This window comes from Phyllobates terribilis, unplaced genomic scaffold, assembly GCF_046119375.1.
Source record: "Phyllobates terribilis strain yellow unplaced genomic scaffold, ASM4611937v1 Scaffold_1__5_contigs__length_1240528914, whole genome shotgun sequence".
In the NCBI taxonomy this organism is placed as follows: Eukaryota; Metazoa; Chordata; class Amphibia; order Anura; family Dendrobatidae; genus Phyllobates; species Phyllobates terribilis.
The window spans coordinates 989,499,870-989,513,693 of record NW_027362761.1 but is presented as its reverse complement, the minus strand read 5'-3'; positions in this window follow the sequence as shown (position 1 = coordinate 989,513,693).

The following is a 13,824-nucleotide window of genomic DNA, read 5'->3' as shown; positions in this document are numbered from 1 at the left end:
AAGCTAATAGATTGTGATGCTGTCAAATGGAAACTGTCAAGAGTTTTTTGAACACAATGTTGGTTTAGCACCTGCTAGGGTAGTTTGTGATGCCATGAAGGCTTTCCTGAGGGGAACACTTATAGGGTAAATTAAAATGGTAATAGATAAATCAAGTAAGAAGGGAAAGGAGCTGGAAAATAGGATGCGAGAACAGGAGGGAATATATATTCTTAATATTTTGTGGAAGGAGGCTCAGCATCACTTAAGAGTTTTCCAATTGGAGCAGGTGGAAAAAAAACAAATCTTCCTAAAACAACAGTTCTATGCAGAGAGAGAAACAACGGGGAGGTTACTTGCTAAACTGGCTCAGGCACAATGAGATAATGCCTTTATATATCAACGAAGAGATGCAGAGGGGAATGCTAGCTCGAATACTTCTAAAATATTGCACATTTTACAGGATTTCTACTCTAACCTTATTTCATCTAGAGTTAATTACACCCGGGAGAAGTTAACAAAATACTTAACAGGGATTGGTCTTCCATCACTAAATAATAAAGATAGGGAATTTTTAGATCAATTGATTTCAATTGAGGAAATTCTGCACACGGTAGGGAAATTACCTAATGACAAAGCCCCAGAATCTGATGGTCTCCCCATAGAAATGTATAAGTTGTTTGAGGAGGAACTAATGCAGCACTATCTAGAAATGACAAATTATACTTTTTTATCAGGGTGCCAAAATCGCTGTATGAGGTAATAATAGTGATTCTTCCCAAGGAGGGAAAGGATAAAGCGCTACCTGACTCATATAGACCCACATCACTGTTGACCTCAGATATGAACATATTGGCTAAAATTCTTGCAACACATCTGAGCACGATCATCACCTTGATAATTCACCCTGATTTATCGGGATTTATGCAATTAAAATCTACAGCCATTAATCTACGTAGGTTATTCTTCAATCTAGAAGTGGTACAAGTGGATGCTAGTTGCAAGAATGTCCTCACGCTAGACGCTAATAAAGCCTTTGATAGTGTGGCGTGGGGGTTTATTTGGGCAGTACTAGAGGGGATGGGCTATCGTCCTAATTTTATTCAGTGGATTAGGCTTTTATATAACTATCTCTGATAGTTTACATCTTCATAGGTGTGCGAGACAGGGTTGTCTGCTTTCCCACCTTCTGTTAGACATTGCTATTGAACCTTTGGCATGCATTATTAGGAAATATTCAAGACTTGAGGAGTTCAAATATGGAAATAAGGAATATTATCTTATATGCAGATGACCTGCTATTATTCATTAATAATTTGGATAATGTATTATGGTCCTGCTTTACAGTTCGGAGTTACTTATGAAAATTTCTCCATGAACCTAAGGTGGGGGGTGGTCCTTTGGAGTGGTTAACTCAGTTTAATTAACAGGGGTTATGTATAACAAATTATTTTAGTGGTTGTGGATTACATAACTAATGTAACTTTTGCACTGTTATAAAGTTTGTATTGTCAATTGCTTCAATAAAAGTTTTCTTGATTAAAAAAAAGAGAGAAACAGCATAGGACTGGGAGGCAAGTATTACCTCTCAGGCCCATTACCAAAGAATAGTGCAATAGTGGACAACCCCTTTTAGCAATTAATTTGGTATTCAGATAGGCAGTAATTCCCATATCAGATCCCAACAATTGATTAAGTAACGAAAGTCACAAGGATTTGTGTTAGGTCCAATTCTATTTAATCTCTATATTAATGACATTGTGGATGGGATTGAAAGTACTGTCAGTCTTTTCTGATGACACAAAACATTATAGAATGATTAAAATCCAACTTGATTTTATAATATTACAGAACAGTTTAAATAATATGTCGGCATGGGCGAAAAAATATATAGATAAATATAAAGTAATCCACCTAGGCCAGAGTAATCATATTCCTATAAATACACTAAATAGAAATATACTAGGGATTAAAGAACAGGAGACAGACTTTGGTATTCTGGTTACAAGTAAGCTGAACTGCAGTACTCAAAGTCAGGTAGCAGTTGCAAAAGCAAATACTATTTAAGGGCATATAAAAAAGAGATAAATTCCTGTGAACCCAATGCAACATTACCCCTTTATAAATCACTTGTAAAGCCACATCTGGAATTGGGGATCCAGTTTTTCACCTCCACATTTTAGATAGGATACTGAACAACTAGTGTCGGTTCAAATGCAGGCAACTAGATTATTTCATGGGAAGGAAGGTCTCTCCTATAGTGATAGGTTATAAAACTTGAGTTTGTTTAGCTTAGAAAAATACTATTTATATGTATAAATACATGTGTGGACAATACAATTAACTGTCACACAAATTATTCCTTCCCAGGACCTTACAAAAGATAAAGGACATTCATTATTTGTGGAGAAAAGGCGATACAGGCATTAAAATAGCAAAGTGTTCTTTACAGTTAGAGCGGTCAGTGAAATACCCAACCGTAAGAAGTAGTATTAGCAGAAACTATATCAGCATTTCAAAAAATGCTAGATGCTTTTTTGACAATAAATGGCATTGTTTGTTATAATCTAGCATTAGAGAATGTATAACTTATCTAGAAAAGTGAACTTCATGGTCTTTTTTCAACCTATTTAGCTATATATATATATAAATATATGTGTGTGTAATGGGTATATTTATGTCATATACCATATTTGAAATTTGAAATATTAGTTTCCAAAAATTCTATACATTAGATCACACATAGAAGAATTACATCCTCAGCATTTTTTAGTCGGGCTTTTCATAATGTCTTTGGTTTGTAATACGCCACATGAATAATCCTAAATTGTTAAACTCAACGTTTCACTTTTAAGTTATTTATAATGGTAAACTAACTATTAATATAAATATTAATATTTACAGTAAATAATAATCTATTTGTAATAAAAATGTATATTATAGATTTTGATTTTGAGTTTAATTTGATTAACATTTTATACATTTTGGATGTATTTATCATCCTTAAGAAGCATATCATTAATAACGCACAGGTGAGGTTTTTTTTCAAACAGCTCATTAAGCTTTGATGTGTTATCTGTGCTTTATCATAGCATTGCAGGCATGGCATTATCATATTTCTTTACATTGGCATTGTAATGCCATATAATTAAATACCACATTAACTTTTACTTCTGTAATTATAGTCCTGTTTGTTTGGTTAGTTTTGTGGTAGATCGCTCACTCAACTGCACATGGAGATAACACAGAAATGCTGTTGCTTTAAATCTCAGTGGTTTATTAATGCAGACCTAAACCACTGTAATGTCCATCAAAAAAACAGGCTTTTCTTGGCAAAAAAGGGTAAACAAAAGAAAACAGATAGCACAGTCCAGAGGCCTGTGGGAATCCGTCCGCACGGGGATAAAAAGCACACACTGTTCAGGTTAGCATAACAAGCAGCTCTTTCCTCTGGAGTTAGCCCCGACCAGATACACTGAACAACAAATGCCTCAGCAGGCCTTCTATTTAAACCCCAGACCACACCCTGAGGTGGAGATATGGGGAATGACCTCCCACCCTTCACAATTCTCATTCACAAAAACCACTCCTTTTTAAAATGGAGGTTTAACCCCTCTCAGCAAATAACATGCTGGAGAAAACTTCATGGTTTCAATTCATGGAAGCTAATAGCCTCCGTGAAACATATTTTCCCTCTATCACTTTACCAGTGATTTTGTCACAGTATGAGATAATAATAATAGTAATTAGTATAAAAAGCTTGCCTTTGTGAGAAGCTGTCCTATTGGAGACAATACCTTTGAGCCACCATAGTGATCAGTTGCTTGACTTATGCATGGCCACTGAGATCCCCAGAATACAATATTTTGTTGGAAGAAGTTGAAGTTGATCGTCCACTGTAAGGAAAATGTGAACTCCATCAACTCCATAAATCTAATTAAAGCATATTAAAAAATAATTCTGTAGATGTGATCCCCTTTAAACATATAAAGAAGTACCAGCGCCTGCAATACTTATAAAAATAAAGACTATAATGAAAGAATAAAGTATAAATTTGTTTAAAATGCAGTAGTACATTCTCATAATCTTTCAGTCTATATAGCACAGCGTATAACATTTTTTTCTCATAGAGTTGCAGTAACATTTGTAATGTTTTCACTGTTGGAACTTGGATTTCCTTTAATCTGTTGATCGACTAACAGCTGAAAAAGAGATATTATCTTGTTTCCCTTCTAGTGAAAAACATTAGTATAATTTTTAAGGGCACTGTCATTTCCTGGCATATGGATTAAAAAATGTAAGGCTTCTGGCAAAATGTTCCTGTAAGTTGTCTGTTCGTGATAGAACAGCCACTTTGTGCTAGATCTCAAAGATGAACAATGTAAATGTAAAATGAGTCATTTAGAATCTTGATTGTCTTTAGTCATGATCTGTCTAATTACTCTTGTTTCCTGGAGAGCTGCACCAACTACACTTTGCCTATTATAATGAATTATGAGCACATTATCATCCCCTGGAGCTGCTTCATTTTCAACAATATGTACAGCTTAAAAGCGAAAAATAAAAGTTAACCAACAAGACTCCTTAGACATTTTACAGTCAAAATGACTTTTTGAATGGAAAATAATAACTAATGTATCTGATTGCTTCAGATCTCTAATAACCACTAATCTTTAAATAATGAATATTTTCAGTAGGTACTCACAATTACATGTAAAATTCAGCAAAATGATATATTTATCTTCAACACTACAAAATTAGTTAAATTACACTGTTTTCGTCTCTAAACCAATTTGGCTGTAGACCACAGTAACCTGATAATGTAAGGAATATATAATTCGTAGTTGAAAAGTCCAATGCAGAAAAATAAATATTGTATTAGTGATGAGCAAAATAATTTGCAGGTCTAGCAGGCATATTAATATTCCATAGCTGCAAAACAGTGCACTGCATTCTACCCATCGACATCCTGTATACCTCTACTGATTAGTAGGCCCTGCATCTCATGACATCATGAAGCTATACATGTAATGATGTAATCATGATGTTGATGGGACTATTAATCACTAGAAGTGTTGAGGATGCCTGAAAGTTGTAGGAAGTTTCCAGTGCTTTGACCCAGCTGTGACCCCTGAATCATTTAACTCATCTCTAATAAATTAAGATTTATTATGACAGCAATGATTACACATTCATTAATTCAAGACAAAACCTACAAAAATGCAGTGCAAATCAGTGTTCACATTAAGATAAATACTTTGAAAATCAGAAGGTTAAACAAAATGCTAATAAGGATCAGCGAACACAATAACATTTCTATTTAACGGCAGAGTGTAAAATATTAACTCTAGCAAGGTACGACTATTCATTATACAGTTGCACTTGGGTTCTTGTGTCTAAAATGGCCCAATGGTCCCTTAGCTAAGTGACAGAAACCCAGAGAGAAATTAATCGATTCAATGAAAATCAAGTTCTTTTGAAAATTTTGGAATCTTGCTGAATCTGGTGAATTTGAACAATTTTCAATTCGATGTACGTGAATAGCCAAATGTGCTGATGCTATTTTATAAAAGGCAAGAGATTGAATCAGCCAGAGAAGGATTACAGGATCTTCACGTGTGACCAGGTGGGCTTCCAATAATGTCTTGCAGCTATCACATCACATGGTATAACATATTCTATTATAGCCTGCTGAGGCAGGGAATTTGGGCTTGAATCTGTTTAGTGAAAAGATGTGATAGCACATAACTTTGCAAAAAAAATTGTTGAAAAAAGCTAAAAAAAATCCAAATATACCATATAGATAGTATGCGACCAAAAATAAGTGAAGAATGTTTACTATCTGTATAGCCATACAGTGGGTGAAATAAGTATTAAACACGTCACAAATTTTCTAAGTAAATATATTTCTAAAGGTGCAATTGACATAAAATTTTTACCAGATGTCGGTAACAACCCATCCAATCCACACAAAGAAATCCAACATAGTTGTCCATAAATTAAGTTATGTGTAATAATGAGAAATGACACAGGGAAAAAGTATTGAATGCATGAAGAAAGAGAGGTGCAGAGAGCCATGGAAAGTCATGACACCAGCTGAAATCTATCAGTAATTAGAAAGCAATCCTGCCACTTAGTGAAAAATAATATCAGTGGGTTCAACTGATGGTCTATAAAAAGGTGGCTTATTATCAAAATGCCACACAAGAAACATCTCATGATGGGTAAAACCAGTGAGCTGACTAAAGACCTTTGCAACCTTATTGTAGAAAAACATACCGATGGCATTGTTAACAAAATAATTTCTTAACTGCTGAAAGTTCCAACCAACACTGTTGGGCCCATAATCCACAAGTGGAAAAAACATAATTTCACTATAAGCTGGCCACGACCAGATACTCACCACAAGATTTCAGATACGCACTGTATTTGTGTAAGTCACTTTGACATTACGTAGCCTGTGATTGCATTAAAATTATATAAAATGTTTGGATACAAAATTAGGAGACCTCAGGGAATTATACATTTTCAAGAAAGTTGGAGTGACTCCAGTTCATGGCAAATTTATTCTTTCGAAAATATATATATATATTTTTAAATTGCTGATTTTGGAAAACTTGATTTTCAAAATTTTTTATAATTTCTAGAGAACACCAGTAATTGCAATAGTGCATAATAATTGGTGGGAACTTATCACATCGTTTACATGATGTGTCTGTTGCACAAGGCACATGACATACAAGGCAATGATCTAACATAAAAAGTGGATTGAATGTCCGAAATGTTTCCAGAAAGTCCTAAAAGTAGATAAAGGGAATCAAATCAAACAAATGCTTCACACATATCAGACTTTGTCAATTTTTATTGAAGAAAATTATTCAACAGTACATGTCCATGAGTGGAAAATGTATGTGAACCTTTGCTTTCAGTCTCTAGTGTGACCCTCTGGTGCACCTTTAACTGCACGTAGACATTTCTGTTTATTGTTGCTTAGTCCTGCACATTGAATTGGAAGAATTTTAGCCCATTCGTCTCTACAAAACAGCTTGAATTCTAATAAATGGATGGATTTTTGTTCTCAATTCAAGTCCTTCCAAAATATTTCTATAGGATTAAGGTCAGGAACTTGACTTGACCCTTTCAAGACTTTCATTTTATTCTCCATTAACCATTATTTTGTAGAACAAATTATGGGACTTGGGTCTTTTTCTTGCTGCATAACCAACTTTTTCTTGATATTCAACGCATTGTCAAATGTCCTGACATTTTCCATATGAATTAGTTGATAAATTCAGATTTCACTGTTCCAGTAAGGATGGGAAGCCTTTCTGGCTCAAATGTAACATAAGGCTTCTATTTTAGCCTCTTTCTCGAACTCTCTTTACTTCCAATATTTGGACACTGCAAAAGGGTTAATTCACAGGTCTGTGTTTATAGTTCAAGATGTCGTAGGCACTAACACTGAACATGTCCATTTTGTTAATAAGGACCTATTGGCTCTCCTATTATGTTTGTTTTAGTAATTACATATTTTTTAAGATCTCTGTATTGTGCCATTTCATTGCTGTTCCTTATAGGAATGTTTGAAAAAAATTAAGATCCGGATGTTAACAGTTGAGGGTGATCCTACACAGACTGACACTGTTTAATCAGTGGTGACTTGGTCAAATTGTATAGGAATTCATCAGTTGTCCAGTTATACATTTCCAGGAGGGATAATTTAGGAACAGTAAAACAGAGAGCTCTATGAAAATATGGTCAAGAATTGTTAATTAATGAAAAATACAAGTTTTTACTAAAATAGACAGGTCAGTAGAGGTGACAGGTCCTCTTATACAAGTAATGTATCAATACAATTACACTAGATTCTCAACTGCATAAAATATATTGCTGGCACATTCATGGTGATTCTCATATATATAAAGATACATTACACAAATTTGAATGCAGATTTATTCAAGAGTTTGCAGCATAACCATATTTTGTTCCAAGCCTGACACATGTGACACATGCACATCCTCTCTAGTTCTTTCCTGCTGCTCCTGTACTGGGGTTGTCTCAGAAAGAACATATTATCTATCAACAGGATAAGTGACAAATGTATGTTAATTTGGAGTCTGGATGCAGAGAGACCCCCACATACCCTCAACTGATAGCCAGAATGTTTATCCCTAAATCTCCTGTGTGAATGGAGTGGAAGTGAGCATGGACAACCACTGCTCAATACACTCTTTTTATGGGTGGTGGATCCATATGAACATTACTGCTCAATTTTCACAAGTGACTGTGGGACATGCATTTTTAAGATCAGTGGGGGTCTCTAAGCCAGACTCTTAGTGATTTGTGCTTATCATGAGTATCAGCAACTGGTTCTAAATGGGTGATAATGTTCCTTTAATAGCACTATAAACAGTAATACAGAGCTTGATACTGCAAGAAAAATGCAGTACTGTCGTTTTATAACCTCTACTGCCTTATAAATAATACTCTCAAAAAATAAGCAACACACATAAGCCCTCAACAACAGTGTGATACACCCCCTACTCACAAAAAAATTGTGCTATACATTTAAAGTAATTAATCAGCCTTTAAAATTTATGGTTTATCCTTAGGTTCTAAATGTTGACTGACTATATAGTGGGTCTTAAAAGTATTATAGCATTGTTCCATTGTTATGAATGTATTTACAATATAATACCTCCAAGAACCCCTGATAAAAGTATGGTGTAGGCAAGTATAAACCATTCTACAAAGAATATAAACATTGCTCCAGGTGCTCATTGAGTGACACAGTCTTTTAAAAGAGGAGGTTAGCAGGATTATGAAAATCCCCCACTGAATTAAGTAATAGATTTACAGCAGATTGAAGCATTGTGACAAAAGTTTCAAATGTTTAGTTCATAATTAGTGATGAGCGAATGTGCTCGTCACTGCTCGGTGCTCGCCTGAGCATCACAGTGCTCGAAAAGCTCGGCGAGTATCTCCAGACTGCTCGGGCAGGAACTCGGGTCCCCTCCCTGCATGTTTGGTGCACTTTAGAGAGTCAATGAACATGCAGGTATTGCTTGCCAACACGACGGAAGTTGCCAGTACAACTGTTAGGCCTTCCTGAGTCTGGTTGTTTTTTAAAGACTCTGCATATAACCCAAAAAAGGCCATTTGCACCACCTGCCAGGCCAGCATCAGCAGGGGTAGCAAAACTAGCAGCCTGACCACCACCAGCATGATGAGGCACATGACAGCAAAGCACCCTACTAAGTGGGCCAAACCCCAGGGTCCAGAAACAGGGTCTGCGGGTGACACCAATGCTTCTTCCGCTGTTGTGCATGCACGTCAGTCCCCTGTCCATGGTGCATGCCAAAATGCCTCCCACCCTGCACCAGTCATTGCACACTCTCAACTAGCACTATCAGCAAGCACATCCACGTCCTTGTCCTGGCGCAGCATTCAGTTGTCCCTACCCCAGTCCTTGGAACGCAAGCACAAATATGCAGCCAACGCCCCACAGGCCACACTACTAAATTCACACATTTCGCGAATGCTTGCGCTCGAAATGTTGCCTTTTAGGCTCATGGAGACGGAAGATTTCCGCAACCTGATGGCGGAGGCCATCCCTCGGTACTCAGTTCCTTGCGGCCACTATTTCTGCTAGTGTGCTGTATTACACTTGCATGTGTCCCATAACATTAGCCATGACCTTAACAATGCAGTTACTGGGAAAGTCCACCTAACCATGGACACGTGGACAAGTGCTTGTGGGCAGGGATGGTAGATCTCGCTGACGGCACACTGGGTTAATATAGTGGAAGCCGGGACCCAGTTGGACCTTGGGACAGAACACATCCTCATGACGCCGAGGATTGCGGCCCTGGGTCAATTAGGGTTACCCCCAGATTCTACAGCTCCTGCACCTCCTCCTGCGCCTCCTTCTCTTCAGCCTCCATCTCAGAAATGACCACATAAGTCACAAGCTGGAAGCACTGCAGCACTGCCTCGGCCAAGCGGCAACAGGCTGTGCTGAAGCTAATATGCTTAGGTGACAAACCGAACAACACTGAAGAGTTGTGGACAGCTCTGAAAGAACAGGCAGATCTGTGTCTGACACCGCTGATCCTACAGCCAGGCATGATCATGTGTGACAATGGCCAGAACCTGGTGGCGGCTCTGAAGCAAGGTGAGCTCACCCATGTAGCATTCCTGGCCCATGTGCTTGACCTCGTAGTTCAGTTGTTTCTCAAAAACTACCCGAATCTGCTGGATCTGCTTATCAAAGTATGCCACATGTGTGCCCATTTTAGAAAGTCAGCTACAGCTTTCGTCGCCCTTGCCGTGCTTTAGCAGCGTTTGCAGCCTCCAGTTCACCGACTGGTGTGCGATGTCCTCACGCATTGGAACTCTACATTGTAGATGTTGGGAAGGATTTGTGAGCAGAAGAGGGCAATTGTTGACTACCAGCATCAACAAGGCCGTTGGTATTCAGGTCAGACTCCACACATAAGACCTCAGGAGTGGACATGGATGTCAGACATATGTACCATCCTCCAAAACTTTGAGGAGTCCACCAAGATGGTGAGCGGCAATGACGCTATAATTAGTGTCACTATCCCACTTCTCTGTCTTCTGAAACGCTCTCTGCTCACAATCAAAGAGGATGCATTGCTGGCGGAGCACGATGAGATGGAGCAATGAACCATACAGGGTGATTCCACACAGCCCAACCTCATCTCATCCCAACGTAGATTGGGTGACAACGAGGAAGAGAAGGAGGAGGAGGAAGAACAGGAGCTAGTTTCCTGCGCTATAGATGGTAGGAGGAGGAGGAGAGCATGGTCAGTCATCCTCTTGGTGAGGACACGGGAGTCTTGCCTGTTAGCAGTCGGGCACACATGGCTGAGTTTGTTACTCTACCTTTCACATGGCCCTCGTGATGTCCAAATATTGGGTGACAGTCATTACTGGATGGTGACTCTTCTAGACCCACACTACAAGGAGAACTTTCTGTCTCTTATTCCCACGTAGGACAGACCTAATAAAATGGGGCAGTTTGAGAATGTCCTTGTTGCGGAATTATTTAAAAAATTCTCATCTGAAAGCGCAGGCGGTAGAGGTCACAGTTCGTTGGACAACCAAGGAGTACCGGCGAGAGAGACTCAAATGCAATCCACAGTGGCAGGGGAACACTGTCAAAGTTCTGGTACAGTTTTCTCAGACCCTTCCATCGCACAGGCCCTGAGGGGTAGCGTACTCTCACAAGGAGGGAAAGGTTTTGTAAGATACTAAGTGAGTACCTTGCCGACCGTACCAACGTCCTCCGTGATTCCTCTGTGCCTTATAATTATTGGGTATCCAAGCTTGACACGTGGCATGAACTGGCTCTCTTCGCCTTGGAGGTCATGAGCTTCCCTGCCGCCACCGTTTTGTCAGAGCGGGTTTTTAGTGCTGCTGGTGTAATTATAATTGATTGGCGCATCCGCCTGTCAACTGAAAATGCTGACAGGCTGACTCTTATAAAAATTAACAAGGGCTGGATTGAGACAGACTTCTCAACACCACCGAATGATAGCAGCACAACATAAACTCAAATACAGTGTCTTTTTTGGGAGGTCTAACTCTATTCCCATGCACCTACTGTATGTCTTCACACCAAGACATGGGTATACGCTTCCTGATTTTGTCTATTTGCTCTTGTCCTCCTCCTTCTCCTCATCCTCATCCTCCACCACCATATAACCACCATATCTACTATATCATATCTACATCTCTTGCAAGAGGCATTGGAGTTCATCCTATTATTTTGCCGCCGTTGCATTCACTGCATACCCTATAACTGGATAGCAGATCCTCTCCTTTCTAGTAGGAACATGTCGTTACTGTGGCCCAGCTCTATGTGTCTTTAAATTGTTAGTAGGTTTTTCCCAAATTTTGGCAGCCATTTGACTAACTGAATACCCTATAACTGTATAGCAGACCTTCTCTTTTCTAATGGGAGCATGTCGTTACTGTGGCCCAGCTCTATGTGTCTTTGAATTGTTAGTAGGGCTTTTCTTACATTTTGGCAGCTATTGGACTTACTGTATACCCTATAACTGTATAGCAGATCCTCTCCTTTCTAGCAGGAACATGACGTTACTGTTGCCCAGCTCTTTGTCTCTTTAAATTGGTATTGGGGTTTTTCCCAAACTTTGGCAGCCCTTGCAGTCACTGCATGGGCATTACCACTATAGGAATCCTACTCCTTTATAATGGGAATATTTTTACTGAGGCCCTCCTCTATGTCTCTTTAAAGGGGTATTGGGGTGTGTCCAAATTTTTGGCAGCCCTTGCAGTCACTGCATATGCAATAACAGTATAGGAGACCTACTCGTTAATAATGGGAACAACAAAGCATAGCCGGTCAATGGCCCTCTAACAATTGTGAGGGCCAATTGCTGGCCCTTTAAGAATAGTGAGGGCCGCCTGATGGCCCTATAAAAATAGTGTTTGTGACTTTCAGAGTCCCTCCTTCTTAAATGAAACAGGATGTGTCTGATCATGTCACACACCACATGGCCAGATAACGTAAAATGTTAAAATGACATTTACTGGTGAATGTATTTTTCACCGTTGAAAGTAATGCAAAAGTGCAAAAATGCATCAAAAACGCTACGTGTGAACACAGCCCATTGTGTAGAGAAGCATTTTTGTTTTTGGTTATTTATTTTGCCTTATATACAAATCATTACTCTAGAAAGGATGTTCCTTGACATTTTTCATAGGAAAATCCATTTTGGTTTTGTTTTTGTATGTTTTATTGTGAGTCAGTAAAAGTGGCATAATACCTCTGACAACATTGTTTACATGCTGTTCCCATGTGATTTGAGCACTGTTCCGATCGATTTGGGCTATGTTTAGACCCTCTGCGGACCGCCGGAGGGGTGCCAGAAAAATGCTCGAGTTTCCCCTCGCCAGCTCAAGACTCACGGTGAGGGGCATCCCTGGGAGGACGCACCCAGCCAAGATTTTTCCACAGCAAAAGTATTGCACGTCGATTCCAGTACACAAGCACATCACAGGAAGACATTACGAATTGCTCAGCTCAGGTATTTTAACTCTCTGACTACCTCCTCCATTGTGGCACTTGCAGTGCCTATGCTCATGCATTTATGATCACTGCAGCAGTTGTTTTAGGAGGTTTTTAAGAGTCTGGATTATTCTTTGTTGCTTTTTTACTCACCTATGACACTGCAGTAGACAGGGTATCCCTGAGCCAGCTGGTTACCTATAACAAAATATGTGAATGAAGAAAACCAAACAATAACAACCTATAGGTAGCACAAATATGGATGAATATCCTTAACTGACAGTTGTCAGTCTTGACAGATTGAGTCTATAACAGCAAAAAGTCACCCCACACAATACAAGGAAAAGTTATTCACTTGTAACAACCTGCCTTTTGATATAACACACTTTAATGACAGAATAAATATAGGGAGTATAAAAAATAAACAATTTCACCGATGTTGATGGTTCAGTGTAGTCATGGTGTATCAAATCATGTCACTTGGACTCCTGTTCCTATGCTTTGTAATCAGGTATTGACCCTACAATAGGGCCTACATACTAACATGGCCCTGATTTGTCTCCATAACTCCCGCCCTTACAAGGGCAGTCCACAGCTATCCCTTATCAGGAAGCCCTACACTATCCCTCCATGCTTGCCTGTGCTTTCCAGATGTGTTTCTCCCAACCGGGTTCATCAGGGGAGCTCAGCACATGTCCAAATGTCCAAAGAATAGACAAAGCAAAATCCCAAAACAATCCCATCTGTAATGTGTATACATCCACAATGACCATTGTCAGGGTGAG